At 41.0% G+C, this 17,909-nt stretch overlaps 1 long non-coding RNA gene across 6 annotated transcripts in view; it reads left to right on the forward strand.

Annotated features, from left to right (window-relative positions):
- LOC117878795 overlaps nucleotides 1-17,321 on the forward strand; it is a 43,854-nt gene extending 26,533 nt beyond the window's left edge. For 4 of the 6 annotated variants that reach the window (XR_004646092.1, XR_004646089.1, XR_004646087.1 and 1 more), the window contains exons 5-8: nucleotides 4,736-4,856; nucleotides 5,187-5,287; nucleotides 7,963-8,193; nucleotides 15,690-17,321. This is a non-coding gene — a long non-coding RNA (uncharacterized LOC117878795). The remainder of the gene's footprint in view (nucleotides 1-4,735; nucleotides 4,857-5,186; nucleotides 5,288-7,962; nucleotides 8,194-15,689) is intronic. The other 2 variants (XR_004646088.1, XR_004646094.1) reach the window with 2 other exon arrangements.
- Nucleotides 17,322-17,909: the final 588 nt, after the last annotated feature.

Raw genomic sequence — 17,909 nt, forward strand, 5'->3', positions numbered from 1 at the left:
GGACCTCTCTAGGAGCAGGAGCCTGTCATTCCTCGAGTTTAGAAGCGTTCTTTCCATCACTACGCCCGTTCCCCACCACAGTCTGCGTCCCAGTTTCAACACTTTGCCGCGAAATCCGTAATAAAGAAAACGGTGTTCATTAACAAAGTTCCATTTATTTTTTTTTAAACGTGTGTTGGAAGTGGGGGGGACGGGGTGAATGGGGTATGTAGCTGGAGAGGATAGTCAACAGTAAGTGGGTAAAGAAATGGGGGCAGGTTCAGCTTCTCTTTAAACAAACTTAATAGTCACAGGTTACCCTGCTCACTGAGGAACCTAGCTTTCAAAGCCTCCCGGATGCACAGCGCGTCCCGCTGGGCTCTTCTAATCTCATGGCTGTCTGGCTGGGTGTAATCAGCAGCCAGGCTATTCGCCTCAACCTCCCACCCGCCATAAAGGTCTCCCCCTTGCTCTCACAGAGATTGTGGAGCACACAGCAAGCTGCAATAACAATGGGGATATTGGTTTTGCTGAGATCAGAGCAAGTCAGTAAGCTTCTCCATCTTCCCTTGAGACGTCCAAAAGCACACTCCACCACCATTCTGCACTTGCTCAGATGGTAGTTGAAGAGTTCTTTTTCAGTGTCCAGGGAGCCTGTATAGGGCTTCATGAGCCAGGCCATTAGCGGGTAGGCTGGGTCCCCGAGGATCACTATAGGCATCTCCACATCCCCAAGAGTTATTTTCTGGTCCGGGAAGTAAATATCTTCCTGCAGCCGTCTAAACAGACCAGAGTTCCTGAAAACACAAGCGTCATGAACCTTGCCCGGCCATCCTATGTTGATGTTTGTAAAACGTCCCCTATGGTCCACCAGTGCTTGCAGCACCATTGAAAAGTAGCTCTTTCGGTTAATGTACTGGCTGGCCTGGTGGTCCGGTCCCAGGATAGGAATGTGAGTTCCATCGATAGCCCCACTGCAGTTTGGGAATCCCATCGCGGCGATGCCATCTATGATGACCTGGACATTTCCAAGGGTCACTACCTTTGACAGCAGTAGCTCAATGATTGCGTTGGCTACTTGAATCACAGCAACCCCCATGGTAGATTTGCCGATGCCAAAGTGATTCGCGACTGACCAGTAGCTGTCTGGCGTTGCAAGCTTCCAGAGGGCTATGGCCACTTGCTTCTGGACAGTCAGGGCTGCTTGCATCCGGGTGTCCTTGCGCTTCAGGGCAAGGGACAGCAACTCACAAAGTTCCAGGAAAGTTCCCTTCCGCATACGAAAGTTTCGCAGCCACTGTGATTCATCCCAGACCTGCAGCACTATGTGGTCCCACCAGTCCGTGCTTGTTTCCCGGGCCCAGAATCGCCATTCCACAGCATCAACATGACCCATTGCCACCATGATGTTCAAGGCGCGGGGTCCCGTGCTTTGTGAGAGGTCTATGCCACTCTCAGACTTCATGTCCTCACCGCACTGCCATAGCTTCCTTGCCCGATTTCTCAGCATCTGCCTCTGAAAAAGATGGATGATAAGGTGGGAGGTGTTGACAACGGCCATAACTGCAGCGATGGTCGCAGCAGGCTCCATGCTCGCAGTGCTGTGGCGTCCGCACTGTCAGTCACCAGAAAAGTGCGCGAACTGATTGCCCGCCGACGCTTTCACGGAGGGAGGGCGGGAGTGACGGTTGGATGACGACAGTTACCCAAAACCACCCTCGACACACTTTTTTTCCCCAGCAGGCATTGGGGGCTCGACCCAGAATTCCAATGGTCAGCGGGGACTGCGGGAACTGTGAGATAGCTGCCCACAGTGCACCGCTTCCAGTGTCGATGCTTGCCCTGTTAGTGTGGACTCACAAAGTCGAATTACTGTCCTTAGTGTGGATACACACGTTCGACTTTGTAATATCGATTCCACATATTCGATTTAAGTACAATTGAACTACTCTCGTAGTGTAGACATACCCTTAGAGATGTCTCCTCAGTCCAAATAGACTAAGTCTCCAAAGGCCTTCAGTCACAGTTGTTCACCATGTCTGAGTAAACTCCATATTCACTCCCTATTCATATTACAGGGTACCAACTGTGATTGGCATGATACTTGGTACTCAGTGACCAAAGGGTTAACTTCAGCTCAGCTTCCTCCCACCCTTGCACATGAAACAATCTTCTCTAATGTGTAGCAGATTTTTCACACTTAAACATTGAGGAAAAAATGTTGAAGGCCAAACTCTTTCATTTGATAATAATGCATCACTTCAATTTATGGCTTATTTCTAAAGATATGGTTATATAAATTAGGGCTAGAGTGTACCTGTATGCACCTGAGAGAAATCCTGGTGAGGCACAATTCCTTCTCTGATTGCTCAGTGGGTGGAGTGGGGTAGTAATTTGCTGCAGGGGGGAGAAGTGCTGTGGTTATGACTGCCTGCCAATTAGTCAATAGTGACTACTGTGGCTGATGGAAGAGGATCAATTCTCAGGGCTACAGAAGACACCCATCACTTCCTCAGCTCTATTTGTGTGTGAGGTTACGTGTAGGAAATATATTATATGATTCCCTGTAAATTTTCCTAGTTTTCCTCTACTCTCAGAGCCTTAGCAACTGTAAATTGACATTACTCCACAATGGAGTGACACCAATTTACACCAGCTGAGGAACTGGATCTTATACTCTGTTACCTTCATACACCTATACAATAGTCTTTCAAACTTCAATCAAGATCACTGTTTTTGAAATAGATAAGATCATATAAGCACACTATAATGTGGAATAATTTTGCCCAGGGACTTGAATAAAAAATGTTATCTGTGGCTGGTCTCTTCAAGGCCCTGTGTACTCTATGGCTAGCTTGACCTAAATTATGCTGCAGCATTCCCAGTTTTTTGTTGCAGTAGGCTGGAAGTTCTGCAACAGCTTCAGGCAAATTAAAAATGGAGGTTTTTACTAAATTAATTACGGAAAACAAATAATATGAGCAGTACAGTATCCCCGTGCTGCTTATTTTAATATTGCATTCCACTGATTTTACACTACCCATACATTTTCATTGTTGATTATGCTGCAGACTTTGGTATTGAAACTTGGAGGAAAAGATAGAGGTTTTGGCAGCGAGGTAAAGGAAAGCTGGGGCTTTTAATACCTGGGAATGTATCATAGGCAGCTGAGGCAGGATAAACTGGATGTTTCTCCAAAAATAAGCAGCTGTGAAATAGTTGACAGCATTGACCATTTACATTATCATTATTATGTTCCAGAGATAATTCAACAGGTGAAATCAGTGGGGCAGTTCACACCTACAAGAGCTATTTTTTTTTTAGTTTGCCTGCAAACTCAGGCACACATCACCTCATGAGTTTACATTCAGTTGTTTTCTTTGCAACCATAAGGCTGAGATCCTGCAGCACAATTCTGGGTGGATTCCTTAGCAAATTCTGTTGCCACAGGTCCCTGGCCATTGCCAAATTGGTTGATAAACACAGAAACTTGTTTTATTAACATACTTTCTTCAGTTAGTGCTTAAATGCACTGGAAGTGGCCTTTTGGAAAGCATAGGTCATGATACAGCAATTACTGTTTGGATCTCTGCTATTCTTCAATATTTATTTAACTTGACAATAGGGTAGCTACAGCTTCACAGTTTAGATCATTTATTTTTATGGTTTAAATGTTTGTACAGTAGCAAAATAGTTTAGCATATCTCTGCAATAGAACAGTGCCTCATATTGCAGCTGCTTTGGCTTTCTTTAGTTTAGGCTCCATGCAGGGTGGGTTGCTTTAGGAAACTGGCAAACTTTAAAACCACTCTTCTGCTAGCCAGAAGTGGTTTCTTGATTGTTCCAATGTACTGTACCCGCAGCAACAACCTGTGAAAGCTCATTTTGGGAACAACCGCCAAATGGATCTGAGGGGGGGAGTGCACAGTAATCTTTGTTGACAGTGATAGTGAAAAGCTGCCTAGATCTAATTAAAACCTCTTTAAATTGAAAGGGAAACCTATCTCCTCCATCAGTGTGCAGACAGTGGATTTCTTTTATGTGTTATTCAGCAATATATCAATGAATAGGCTAAAAAAAATAGCAAACGATAAAAAGCATTTACATTCATTTCAGTACACGTTGAACATCTGTTTAGCTACTTATATAGTGGCCGTCATCACTGTAATATTTATGTGGGGCTCAGTTATTAATGCATTTATCCCACAGCACCCTTGTAACATAGGGTAGGTGCTATCATCCTTATCCTCATGGATATTATTATCCTCAAAGATGATAAACTGAAGCATAGCAAGATTAAATGATTGTCTTAAGGTCTCCCTTCTGCTTCCATCAGCATGGGTTGGGAGACCAGAAGAGAGATCTGGCAGTGGGAGGCACGGTAGGGGAAAGAGCTGGGAAGCCCCTCAGGAGTGGAGGTGGTCTGTGGGGATCTGGATCCATGTAATGGGCAGGGCTGAGAGATGGCTTCACCTCACTGGATTCTTCCATCCCCACAACCCTGAAGGAGAAACTCAAGCAATTCACTGCAGGTTCCCCCACTATGTCATGAAACCCCACCCCATCCTAAAGGGAAAGTCTGAGGGCAGTCACAGCTAGCTGATAAGGAGCTATGCAGAGGGAGCCAACAGTCTAAGAAATTAGAAGTGCATGGGAAGGGGGTTTCTGTTTGGCAGCCTTGCTGCTATAGGCCCAAGAGATCAATATGGATTTTGTGATATCATTAGGTTTAGAATGTCTGCCTCTTCCCTGGCAGGAGGGTGCATTCCATTTCTCCAGCAAAAAAATGAAGAGGAAGCTACAGTTTCCCACACTTATAATGCAGGTGAAACCCAAATAGGAGGAGATGGGGCCCTATGTAATGTACAAAAAAGGAGGTAAGATTTTGGTTCCATATCATTACTAAATACCATTACTGAGTTTTAGAGATAAAAAAATATTTGGGACAGTAGAGAAAAATTAAAAAGAAATCAACTGATTTACAGTTTCTAAACCAGATTCTCATGCCCTCATGCTGGATTATACTTTATTCCACTGGAGTTCATGGGGCACAGTATGAGTAAAAGTATCAGAGTCTAGCCCTGAGTAAACTTTCACTTACTGAAAATTCATCAAGAGCTTCAGCTCCTACACATATGTATGCATGCAAAAAACCAGGTCTGATTTTGTTCAGTTACAACGTGTATTGTATTTTTCTCCTCTACAAGCTCCATAAGATTGGCATTATCCTGTAGTAGTGTCACAGCCTGCAGTCGTTTAATGCCACTTCTTCTGAGGCCAGGATTCCACGCCCAAGTGCATTTAGTAGGTCAGTACAGTAATTTTAAATGTCTTTCTTTCAATCTTTTGCCATCTTCAATTATACCTTTCCACCCTACTATTTGTGTAATTTTCTTCTGTCTGAAGTCTCTTTACTGTTGTTCTCTATTGCACAGCATGACAAATTACCCATCAAGCCATATCTTTTCAGCCCAGAAATGCGCAATAACACAGAGTCATGGCATTATCACATGTTGTGCACTTTATTTCCTCACAGTTCATTCAAGTGTGTCACTTTATTTTCTGCTTCCTTTTGTCATCACAAAGATTAACCATTTTATCCTTCCTAAACTTTAGAAACAATTAGAAATTCATTGTATTGTAAGCTGAGAGCGAATGCCTATTCAAGCTTCTATAAAGTATACTTTTCCTATTATCTGTAGCAAAATTATGTCCATGTATCCTGACTCTATGTAGAAGCAAAAGCTTTAGTCCTTATTATACAGCTGAGTAACCTTGGCTATGGACAAGAGAATTATTTGTAGCCCCTGGCCACTAAACAAATTAACTGAAAGACACCATTCAGTTTGACAGTGAGTGCAAGATTCTCTTGGGAGTTATGAAACTCTCTGAACCAGATGTGTGTAATACACATAGTTCTTTCTCTCTCTTTAGCTCAAGATAAATACCAATAATTGTACATCATGTACTGAGATATCTCACAGACATTGCAAATATGTGTTAGAAAAATCAATCAGAATAGCTGAGATAGCAGGGCTGCAGCTGATATGTAGAAGGAATCTTTAGAATTTGTGATTAAAATGATATAGAGAAAGTTCCTTCTTAAATATCTCTTTAGTGCACTGATCGTAACTTATTAGTATTCCGCCGGAACAGTACAGAAGTTACGTGTCCAGTGACTCCTAAAGGGTCTGCAGTATTAATTTACAGATTGAAGTGAATGGCTGGAGCAAATTCAAAGATCTCTTGCTAATGCATCCAGTGTGTGAGATGGGATACCCTTAGAGAGAGGTGGCTTAACATTTTGCTTCAGCATCACAAGTTCATTTACAGATCACCACTGAAAGAATGGAGGAGTAAGGAAGAGGAAGAAATTTGTTTTGAAAGCCAAGGATGAAGGGGGGTGCGATGAGATATTATGTGACCAGATACAGCGTTGATGGGCATGGTATAAGAAAGTAGGATAGATAGGCAGACAGACAAAACAAAAAGAAAATGTCTATACTTCATGTATATCGAATCAATAAACAGCCCAAATAGCAGTGGGAATATGACAAAAGGGTTTTTTGCTTGTTTGTTTATTTGTTTTTAATCTAAGTACCCAGGAAAGGGTGAGAAGGGGAATTGCTGGGAGTATTGTATTTCAGGACTGAGGGGCATTGGCAGACCTGTGAGAGAGATCCTACAATTTGAATAGTAGGAGGAGCTAAGAGATCGGATTTGAGGTGCATTGGCAGAACTGTGTGGGGCTCAGGACTTGCAGGGGGAGCTGTAGGTTAGGTGTGAGCTACTAATACATAGGAAGGATTCAGTCGTACCCTCTGATACACATCCCCATGTATTTGGAAGACGTGTGCTTACTGTACAAGTGCTGTAGCTGATTTGCTAGGATATCAGATAGCAGAACTGAGCCCTTAGTGTTGGCATTTGGAAATCCAACCTTCTAATTACCACTACACGGAGGTTGAATTCTGAAAGGTTTTCTGAATCATTATTTCCTCACAGGTACCATGGCAGGGTTAATGTAAAAGGAAAAGGTAAAGAATTTTCTAAAAATCATGGGTTTTCAGGGAAAGGGAAAATCTTTGGACTTCTATTTTTTGTAACAAATCTGCTAGAACTCTTGAAATGACTCCAGCTGAGTGTTTGAAACCCACACTGCTGTAATTCATTAATGTATGTATTTTTTGTAATTCATTCATTTTTCTTTTGTATGTGAGGAAGAAGCAGGTAACATAAAATGCAGCTCCAGCACATTTCTGCATATTTCCCCCTTTATGGAAATTTGTTACTACAGCTGATAAACAGAACGATACCAGCTTTGCCACACAAATCACATTATTAAAGGTTCCAAAAACTTGACAACGTTGACAGTTGTTTTCAGCAAATGGTTGCTTCACTGTAGTACTGTCAATGTTGATGTCCTTGTGCACATGTAAAAGAGCAATGTGATTAAGGCAAGCTTGTCCATGCTAGATATGAGCCAAGTTTTCAATCTCCTTGTGGCACCGAAAGATTGCTCAGCTGTTGCAGATAAGGCAAGAATAGATAGTAGATTTCTGCCATTTTTTAAAAATATCTTTCGCTCTGGACATGCATTCTGTAGGAATTTACCTACATCTGCTGCTGACTCTAACGTTCTGGATAAGAACAGTTCATATTTGCCGTTCTCATTGGTATTGGTCAATATAGATGACACATTTCCTAGGGGAAAAGTGAGGTGTCTTTGTAAAAGGAGATTTATCTGGATGAGACTAAACATATTATATACTTGTACATGTGTTCTCACGATTCCTCCAGCCCCAGCCTGTCCTTGTAATTTCTGCCCACCATATGTTGAATTTAATTTCCACAAACAATTTATGTAGTCTTTTAACCTGAGAATATTTCATGTGGATGCTTGAAAAACAATGCTAAGGAAATTTCTCCTGCATCTGTTTCTACTTAGGGCACTGATTATCCCTTCCATTTTTTCCCTCACAGAGCAGATGAAAGGAGTGGAAAACCTGCTTCTTTAGCCAGAATTTTGTCAGAGGAAAAGGGGCTGAGCTAACACAGCAACATCCTCCATCCCTATGACCCTGTGTATGATGTCAATGTATGATGAGCCTATGGGGCTCAGCAGTTTCACTGTCATGGCTGGGTGTGAAAGGAGAGAGAGCAAGCCAATTTCCACAGCATCATCTCCTAACAAACCCACAGGGATTTTCTTATGTAAGTTAATACAATCTCTGTCAGTACCAATTTACACAGACTTCCACTCTGTGTCTCTTAAACTCTACTGGAAGGCTTTTGGGGTCTGTGAGGGTGATTTTTGAGTTGTCTCAGCCACCGGGGAATGAATGAGGGACAAGGTCTGGGAAGTAACTTGGAGTAATGAGGCATTTATATTGACATACCACAAATGTCCTGAGTCCTGGGCATGGTACTGCAGGTCTCAGGACATCATGACTTGGAAGAAACTGTCGATTGAAATTCACTGTAGGTTGGGCTTTCAGACGTGCTCAATGCCATCCTAACTCTGCTCCGATTAAAGTCAACGGTTTCCCATTGCTTGCTGTAATCCATCTGTGCATTTTTTGCACACAGAGCAAAACTAGTGTGTCAGGTGGGCATGATTTGGCCCACTGGGATTTTGATGAGTCAGAAGAATTATATGCTTGAAGGACGTGCACTTTTAATAGCACACTTTAACACTGCCTGCTTGGATTCTATACATTAATCTGAGAAACTAATAAACTATCTGTGTAATTAAATACTACACACAAAAATTACTTTAAAATAATGTATTTTTGCCACTGGACCCTAGTCTCATTCAGTACACAGGATGAGCAGTGCATGCTGAATGTGTCCTATCTGTATTTTGATTTATCCATATTGTTCAATGTGTGGGCCCTATGCTTTATATACTGTACACCATTTAAACCCTGCTCTGAATAACTATTAATTTCCTCATGGGCTTTCCTATTGCGCTCCTATAGTATCCAAGTGCTTCAAAAATTTATAAAATTATTTTCACAACACCCCTGTGAGATGAAGGGGTAGCATTATCTCCATTTTACAGATGAGCATAGAGCAATGAAGGACAAAAGTCTCCACTCATTTTGAATGCCTTGAGATGCCCTGGGCCTGATTTTTCAGAGTACTTAGCATTATATAACATTTTATATCTTCAAAACACAGCTCTCATTTACTTCAGTTGCAGTTGAGAATACGTAGCTTCTGCAAGTCAGACTTGATCTCAAGTTGGCCACACAATTAATGACCACCGTTGAAAAGTCTGGTTGAATTGACTTATTCAGCATCACATAGGAACTCTGTGGCAGAGGCAGGAATAAAATCCAGTTCTCCAGGACAGCATTCAACTGTCATAACTAGGAGCCCCCCCCCCCCTTTCTCTTCCTGCAGTCTCCTGCCACTCTCACTACATACCTTCCAACTTCTGCAACAAATGAGATGGATCCTACAGACAGCCTCCTTCACTACCCAGTCTTGATTCATCCCCAGAGCATGATCCATCCTTGTGCACTGAATGAGGCAGAGGACCTGTGGAAAAAATTGTGTGTAATTAAGGAGTGCATCAGAATGCATACAAATGGAGAGAGGGCAGATTCTGGTTGCACAAGCAAGCTAAATAATGGTGGTTTTTTTACTTTTGGGTGCTAGACTTTGCAACCTTAGTGTTCTCTTAAGATAGTTTTTTTGTGTGTGGATTTTCCTAGTTGTTTTTTAAATACAGTCATAAAAAACAGATATTTCATCCTGTGAAATCATATTGACACCCATGTGTCAATGGGTCATCAGCCAGATCAGAGCCTTTAGATCCAAAGTGCAGACTTCTGCCAGTGAAATTAATAGAGCAAATGAAAGCAGTCATCTTATATGCAGATTAGGGACTGGAAAGGGATGAGACACACACTCTGCCAGTGTGTTTCATAGATATCTTTGGACAGCAGAGAAATATTGAGGCTCAGGAATCTTGGGTTCCAGTCCAGGTTCTGGAGGGGAGTGTGCTCAAATGGTCACATACCCTTCTATCCCTGTCCCCTCCAGTTTGCCCTGTCCCAGTCCTGGCTCTATCCCTCCCCAGTTTCTCATCTCAACCCCAGTCTCCTTGCCCAGCCAGTCCAATTTTCCACCCTAAGGGATCCTCAACCCAGTGCCATTCTGCACCCCTAGACTTCCAATTTGAGTTCCTGTCTCCCGCTATGCTCCTTGTCCCAGTCTGCCCATTCCCAGGCTCCTCATCAGTGCTTTCCCTCCTCCCCATCCCTCTGACTCCTAGTCCAATCTTTTCACACCTTTGCCATACCCCCTGATCTGGTTCATGTACCCTCTGCATTTGAGTCATCTGCTTCCTTCTCCTTAATGCCTGGGCACCAGCAGGGGAAGCACTGAGAACCAAGGAAATACAATCTCCCTGCTTTCAGTTCCCATGCCCGGTTCCATAGAAGTTCACAGCAGAGAAAGTCCTGCTCAGCCCATAAAGCTGTGGCATGGAGCATGCTCAGTTGCTCTGTGGGGATGGCACATGCACAGTCTGGGTAGCACTGATGGCTATGAGAGGATAAACCTGCTCAGCACAGATGGACTTTTCTGAGAATTTAGCTGATAAACTCTAACAAATCTCTACTGAGCATGTATGAACTGCAATTTTTCAAAGGCTCATAACTTAGCCAAATTTGGGCATTATTTCATGAAGATACTAAAAACTACATCTTTGACCTCTGGGTTTTAAGCAACTGAAAACAGGATATTATGCAGGGAAGTGTCAGACAACCTTAACTATAGGTGGTACCTACAAGCCATGTCATGTGTTACAAGTAGGACCCTCTCCTGGCCCTACAGAAGCCAATATTAGTTTTCCATTGGGCTTTGATGGAGTAAATCCGGCCCTACAATGCAAAATAAATTCAAGAAAGAAGATATGTTCATTTACATAACACCTTGTGAAATAAACTTCTTCATGCTAAGAAGCAAACATAAGAGCTCTCATTCAAGATGCTCTTGAATTCAGAGAATTGTCCTCTCATTCACATTCTTTGAAACTCACATTCTCCCTGTTTGAAACGCTAAATCTCATAAGGACAAGCTTGAGAGTTGTGATTATCAGCTAGTAAATCTTTATATCAGTGATTATTTTTTAAGGCCAATTAACTCAAGAACATTTTCAATCAGGATGTGTTATCAGAGCAAATCATTCATGCAGAATTGATCAAATGGGAGTATTTGTTACTCCACTGTTCTATTCTCTGCTTTCTCTGTTCTCTTAATACAGCTGTGTGCATTACTTTGAAAATCTTAAGCCGCATTCTTTAGAACAGATGCTTCATGTTGGTCAGATATCATTGTGGCCCTTTCTTCCATTTAGAGAAGCCATCAGCCACTAACGCTGACGCATAGTTTCCAAGAACTTTAGCATGTCTTGTGATTTCTGAATCCCAAATATTTCTTAAGAGACTAACGTATAGCGAGATAGACTTTGGATTGGGAATCTCCAAGAAGCAAATTAGAATCCACCTCTGAACAAGTCATTATATCATTTTATGTTAGTTTGGTGCCTTTGCTGTACACGTATTTTCATTGTTACATTTGAAATATTCACAAGATCTGAACAGACTATGAAACCCTACTGATGCTTGTGCTAATAATAGCTTTTCTTGGTCTGTAAGTGATATTGCATACTTATTAATTTAAAAAGGAATACTGTACTTGGAAAAATAAAAGATGAATGGAAAACAAAACCCCAAAACCCATAAAGAGCTGTTGCCTTTCCCAAACAATTCTCTTACTTTTCTGACCTAGATCTACTTTTTCCTTCTAAGAGCATCTTTTAGATTATGTACTAAAAATACAAGCATTCAAAGTTCGAACTTTAAGTCCAAAATTACTGCCTTTCAGATCCTTTATTATCCTTTCAGGCATCTAAAAAAATAGGTCAAAGCAACACTGCATAATTTGGAAAGCTAACAAAATGTTGCTAATGGAAAGAAAATGTAAGTAGATGTAATTACAATAACCTTTAAATGCTTTGTCTCCCTTCTATTGTCAATTAAGCATGTTAAGGAACTGAAGTTCTGTTCAAAAATTCTTGCCAAACCAGAATATTTTCCAGAAGAGAGAAAACTAGTTTCAAAACATTTGACATCAAGTCCACACAGCTGAATTGGCATCCTTCCAGTGACTTCAATGGGCTATAGATCAGACCCTAGATTTGCTTTCTGATCAAGTACCTCATTCACAACATGGTGCCTAGAAAGCATAAGGAAGTGTGAATATGGAAGAACAAAATATAGTAATTATAGATATATAAAAGGCCCTGATTTTGCAAGCTGCTTTGCACAGGTAGTTCTCTACTCTTGCAGAGCCTCTTTGTAGTAATAACATATTGGCATTGGTTTTAACTTTCTAAATATTCAAGGCTAACAGGCATGGCTATAACTAACAGGCTGTAGCTAACAGACATAATATTGATAACACTTCCTACAGGGAAATATTGTGATAAAAAGAGGGAAATGATCTTATTTTCTTAACTTGGGTGATGGTACTGAAGACAAAACATTCAAGAATACACATCCACAATTGATAAACCAAAAGACCCAAACTCCTCTTTAATTTTATACATACTATCTGTTGGTTGGTCTGGGTTTGTCTCATCCTCAGGACAAATCTCTTAGTCCTGGATAGGATCATTACTCTGCAACATAAAACAGTCAAAAGTAGAGTCCTGGAATGTGTCTGCACGAGGCTTGTTTTATGAGAAAAGTTCCACTACTGCTAACACAGATACAAGACCATTGGTGATAGCAAGAGTGGGATTTCTAGAGTAGAAATGATTCCAGACAGCTGCTGCCATGTTAAGCACTATGTTGTCTAAACTTTCCACAAGTAGCAGAAAATATGCTGATGACCAGTGTCACCTTGTCTAAACACTGCCATCACCAGTGGACCTGCACCTGTAATAGCAACAGTGGAGAATTTTCCAGAACAAAACCTAGTGTAGACAATGCTTAGGGGCCAGTAAGAGGGAAGCCTTGATCATAGTCACTCAAAAGGAAATCCTTTGTTGGGACATTTAAAACCAGAATAATCTTACATTGGCAGGAATCTGGATTAGTTGGTGTAATTTACTCTTAACTTATTTGATTCTGTGATTGATTCATCTGGGTTCTGCTTAATGGCTCGTCTCCCTAAGGAATGTTATGCAGAGGAGTAAGCAGGGTCGGGAGGAAGGGTTGAAGAGGATAATCCACCCCCAGACCTAGGGCTGCCACATAGTTCCTTAGGGCTGCAGAGTCACTCTATCAACTGAAATAGTGATCTCTCCCCCAGCCTGTCCCCAGTACTTCCCTCTCTGTTCCACCTATTTGGAGCTGGGGTGGAGGCCACCACTACAGCTGTCAGGCAGTGAGTGCACTATGTCACACAAGGCCTTGTGTGTGCCTTCTGCAATGGGTTGCACTTTGCCTTCAGTGCACATCTTTATTGCCATACCTACTTGCAAGCACCCAAAATCTGCCAAATCAGACAGATTGTTGGGGATGCATTTTATTATTATTTCCTCAGATAAGCAAAATGTGTGTTTCTATCCCAGTGAGCAAAATTTTAAATAAACCACTCTTCAAAGAGCTGCAGACATTCCAGCCGGCTGCTAATGACGAGGTTAAGGAAGGCCCTCTCTTCTGTAGTATCAGTGTTTTAACTATTACAAATATGTAAGACAACCAGCCTCTCTGATATTCTATCAGACAGAATATCTGTCAGATATCTTATTCAAGTTATTCTGAGTACATTGGTAAATGTATTCCCAGGATAAATTGTTCTTGAAATGTTGCCATTCAACAGCATCCATTCATGGAAAAAAAAGTGTGTTTAAAGAAAATGCAGCCAGAATGAGCACCTCCTAATGAGTGGATCCATATATACATATATATTTGCATAATATAGGCTTTTTAAAGGAGCAAGAGGGCTGGAACAGGTTTTTCAAGACATTTCATAATGGGAGTGGGATATTGATGGATGTTGTTGAAAATAATTTTTAAAACTGGAAAATGTAGAAGACAGGAGTTTTAGGGTTAGATATTTAATAGTAGGATTTTCCAACACAAGAAAGGAAATTTGAGACTGGCCCACAGTATGCTGTGGTGTTTCATGGCTGAATGCTTTAAATATTGAAGGACCAGCTCACTGGTAAGCATCAACATTGTACAAAGCATTTACATGTCCTCCTGACGATTGCCTGGTAGATCACTGCCATGAAGAATGACTGGCCACTGGCTCACTACCATGTGAATTTGAGGAGCAATGGACCAATCATCCATTAAATTAAGGAAAAGGCAGCAGGCTTATAGGGTGTTCTTAGAGGACCAGAAGAAGCTGCCCAAGGACTCCCTGTCAGCTGCAAAGATGTAGCAGAATATTTTCTCCCAATATCTGTCTCCAAATAAACAGCATGTGTGTTTTTGTTGCTGGTGGAAATAAGGAGATGTGGAGACCATTTGAAATCTCCTCCGTTTTCTTTAGTGAGAGGTGGAGGTAAGGGTCACTCTCACAAATTTTTCAGAAGCTCAAAAGAGGTTTGTTTTGAGTTTGAGCTTTGGGCCATGTTCCAGGGTTTGTCTTGCTCTTTCTGTATTGGTTCGTGTGTCCCTACTTACAACTTTATTAACTACTTAAGAGAGATAATTGCGGTTAGTATCTGAAAATTTTATGCTCTGTAAAAGCACTGTTGCTGGTCTTGAAAATGTATGTACAGGCCACATGGAGATGTTTACAGCTGCAGTGAAGGATTAAGTTCTTGAAGCAAGAATGGAATAATTTGAAAACAAGGCTAGGATTAAAAATTGGGAATTTTAAGTATTCCAGAGCAAACTGAATTCACTAAATTGTGTGTGAATGTATTTGTTTTAGCTTAATGGATGCATGATTTCTTTGGCTCTGTGCTGCCTCAAGACCTAATTATGCTTGAAATAGTGAGGTTACTCACAAGAATGTCTTTACAAGTTTTTTTCCCCCTCAGATATCCCTCTTGTACTTCTCTCCAAATTTATAATACAATTTCAAAACAATTACATAGTATAATACAATGGATAAGCTTGAACTTGCTGGTGCCAGGTTCATATATTGTGTTTGCACTCAGGCATTATTAAGGAGAAGACACTGCTTTGCTCCAATTAAAGAATGACAGAGAATGCTGGAGCTGAAACTAACTGTGTGTTTACCCAGCAAAATATCTCCTGGAAGGGGTGAAAAGACAGCTACATTTCAGACTGTGAGAGGCCACTGTATTTGTGATAAACAGAGTACTTCATACCTTGAGAGAGTAAAATGAGGTTGCTTCTGTGGGCAATAACTATAAAATACTGTCCTACATGCCTTATTGTCTGTTCTATGGTGTTTGTGTGTGAGAGGTAGGTTTATGCTGAAATGGGGGCCCAAGTAGGAATTCTGACCGCCACCTTCTGGGGATTTAGGGATGCACTAGCTTGTGGGATAGGTCCTCCATCCTTTGGGAGGTACACTGTGTATTCCTCCAGCACCAGCCCAGCTTTGGTCTTGTCCTTCCCTGCAGGCTCCCTCTGTGATGCTAACCTTGAGCAGTCCCTGTACTGAGGTTGTGGCTGGCTTCTGAGTTGGCCCTGAAGGTGATGGAATGCCTCTTGCATGTTCCACAAGTCAGCCATGGTCTGACACCATTTTTTTTATTTCAGAAACCTTCTCTCTGTCTGCGCCCTGCTGCATCTGTTGGGCTAGGAAGGAATGTTTCATCAGTCTGCCACAAGGACAGTATTCATGGTTGTCTGGGGTAGGACATTCTTAGTGGCAGTCTTTCACCTCTGGAGATCAGCCTTGCTGGAAATACATCCATGCCTGAACCTAGCCATATTTAGGGCAGGAGGCAAGAACATCACTTCATTCAGGCTACTAGCTAATAGCAGGTTCTGGAATGCTCTGATACTGAATCCCTTGACATTAAGTCTATTGGATGCTATCAACTCTCTCTGGTCCTCTAAAGGAAGTTGAGCCAGCGGCTGCACATAGTCATGGAGCATATGTTCTCCCCACTCATGCAAAGTTGTTTGGTACTTTCTTAATCTATGTAAAGTGAGCTTCAACACAAAAGGGTTAGCTGCATTATAAATGCCTGAAATATTAATAATAATGTGTGTGCTTTTTTATGAGTTAATAGATGTGTGGGTAATAGGTATTATAAGGATTATTGTAGAACACTACGCTATACTTAACCATCTGACTGTGATCTCTGAAAGAGAGATTGCATACATACGGTATTTAACTCATTTTTTGTTCTAGAACTAGCAGATAGTAGCAAACACTTATTTATGGTTTTGGATGTGTTTTGCTGTTTAGGATAAGCATTCTGTAAAATGTGATTGTTTTGCTTTGCTGTGATTATTGTTTTTGTTTTGATCCTGATGAGCTGGACCAAAGCTTCACTTTGAGGTTAGTTAAAACCTGCCCCAAAACTTGGTGGAACTCAGTAAAATTTCTTGTGTGCCCTGGAAGACTCTATGAACTGCTAGGGAACTGGTAGGATTACTATATCACATATTCCAAAGAAATAAAATCTGATTCAGATGGGACGGGATTTGTGTTTGGACTGCTTAAAATGCGTGATTGTTAGTTATTTTTTGCTAGCATTAGCACCCTACAAACCCATGTGAAAACAGTGTCTTTTTTAGAGATTTCAAGACCCTTACCCTTCAATGAAGATCTGAAAGAGCTCTTAGCCCACATGTCTGAAACCTCCAATAAGTTCTCTAGCAACATTAGGGAAAACCAGACATGACATTCCCAATATGTGTAAGATAAATAAATAAACAAACAAACAGAAGAACCCATTGCCCCTCACTATTTTTTTTTAACTTAGAAAACGCCTTTCAGGGGATCTGTATACATCATAAATCTATTATTTCCTTTGCAGGTAACTTTTAAGAGTAATAAATATATTTACTGTCTTAACACTTGATGCGTACCCCACAGAAGTCTATGGAAGGACTTCCATTGACTGCACTGGGTTTTGGTTAGTAAGAATCCTGTGCAGAGAGGATATATTACAGCTCCATAGTGAAACCTATCCCTTAGCTTTAATAGAAGCTTTATAAGCATGCAGTATTGTGTTTTATTAGCATGTTCTAATGTATTCTATTGATCACAGTGCAAATTAAAATGCCTATTGTTAAGATAAATATTCATATAGATATGCAATGATAAAGACCTGATTAAAAAAAAGCAACACCAACAAACCTTGTGTACATTTTACATATAAGGGTACATTTCATTTAAATTAGATAAATCTGTGACACAGGGCTGATTACACTGGTCTACAATTTTTGAGAAGTCGTCTGCTTCAGAGACAAAATGTGCTATTTATTATGTATTTTGATGTGCTGAATTCAAATATGACAATTAAAACAACTGATTGGCTACTGTTTCTAAGATATTTAAGTTTTTACATTTTATGTATATTGTGTAGAGAGTAGAGTTTTAATCATAAATTGTAAACCTAGGTCTTTTCATGTGTTTATGGTTGCTTTACATGATAATATTTCACCTGTCCTGTTTATGTAACACTTTAAAAATCAGCAAAAGGGTTATATAAATAAATGTATTATGAAACAAAAGGCAAAAAACTATTATGTACATAGTTTAGTCCTATTCAGTGTCTACTCGGCGCTTCTTGGCTTGTCTCTTGTATTCATTAAATGGAGCATTTCTTGTCACTGTCCAGCAATAGTCTGCAAGCATTGATGGGCTCCATTTGCCCTGATAGCGTTTCTCCATTGTTGCAATGTCCTGGTGAAATCGCTCGCCGTGCTCGTCGCTCACTGCTCCGCAGTTCAGTGGAAAAAAATCTAGATGAGAGTGCAAAAAATGTATCTTTAGTGTTATGTTGCAACCAAGGCTTTTGT

Source organism: Trachemys scripta, chromosome 6 (genome assembly GCF_013100865.1).
Source record: "Trachemys scripta elegans isolate TJP31775 chromosome 6, CAS_Tse_1.0, whole genome shotgun sequence".
NCBI classification, from domain to species: domain Eukaryota; kingdom Metazoa; phylum Chordata; order Testudines; family Emydidae; genus Trachemys; species Trachemys scripta.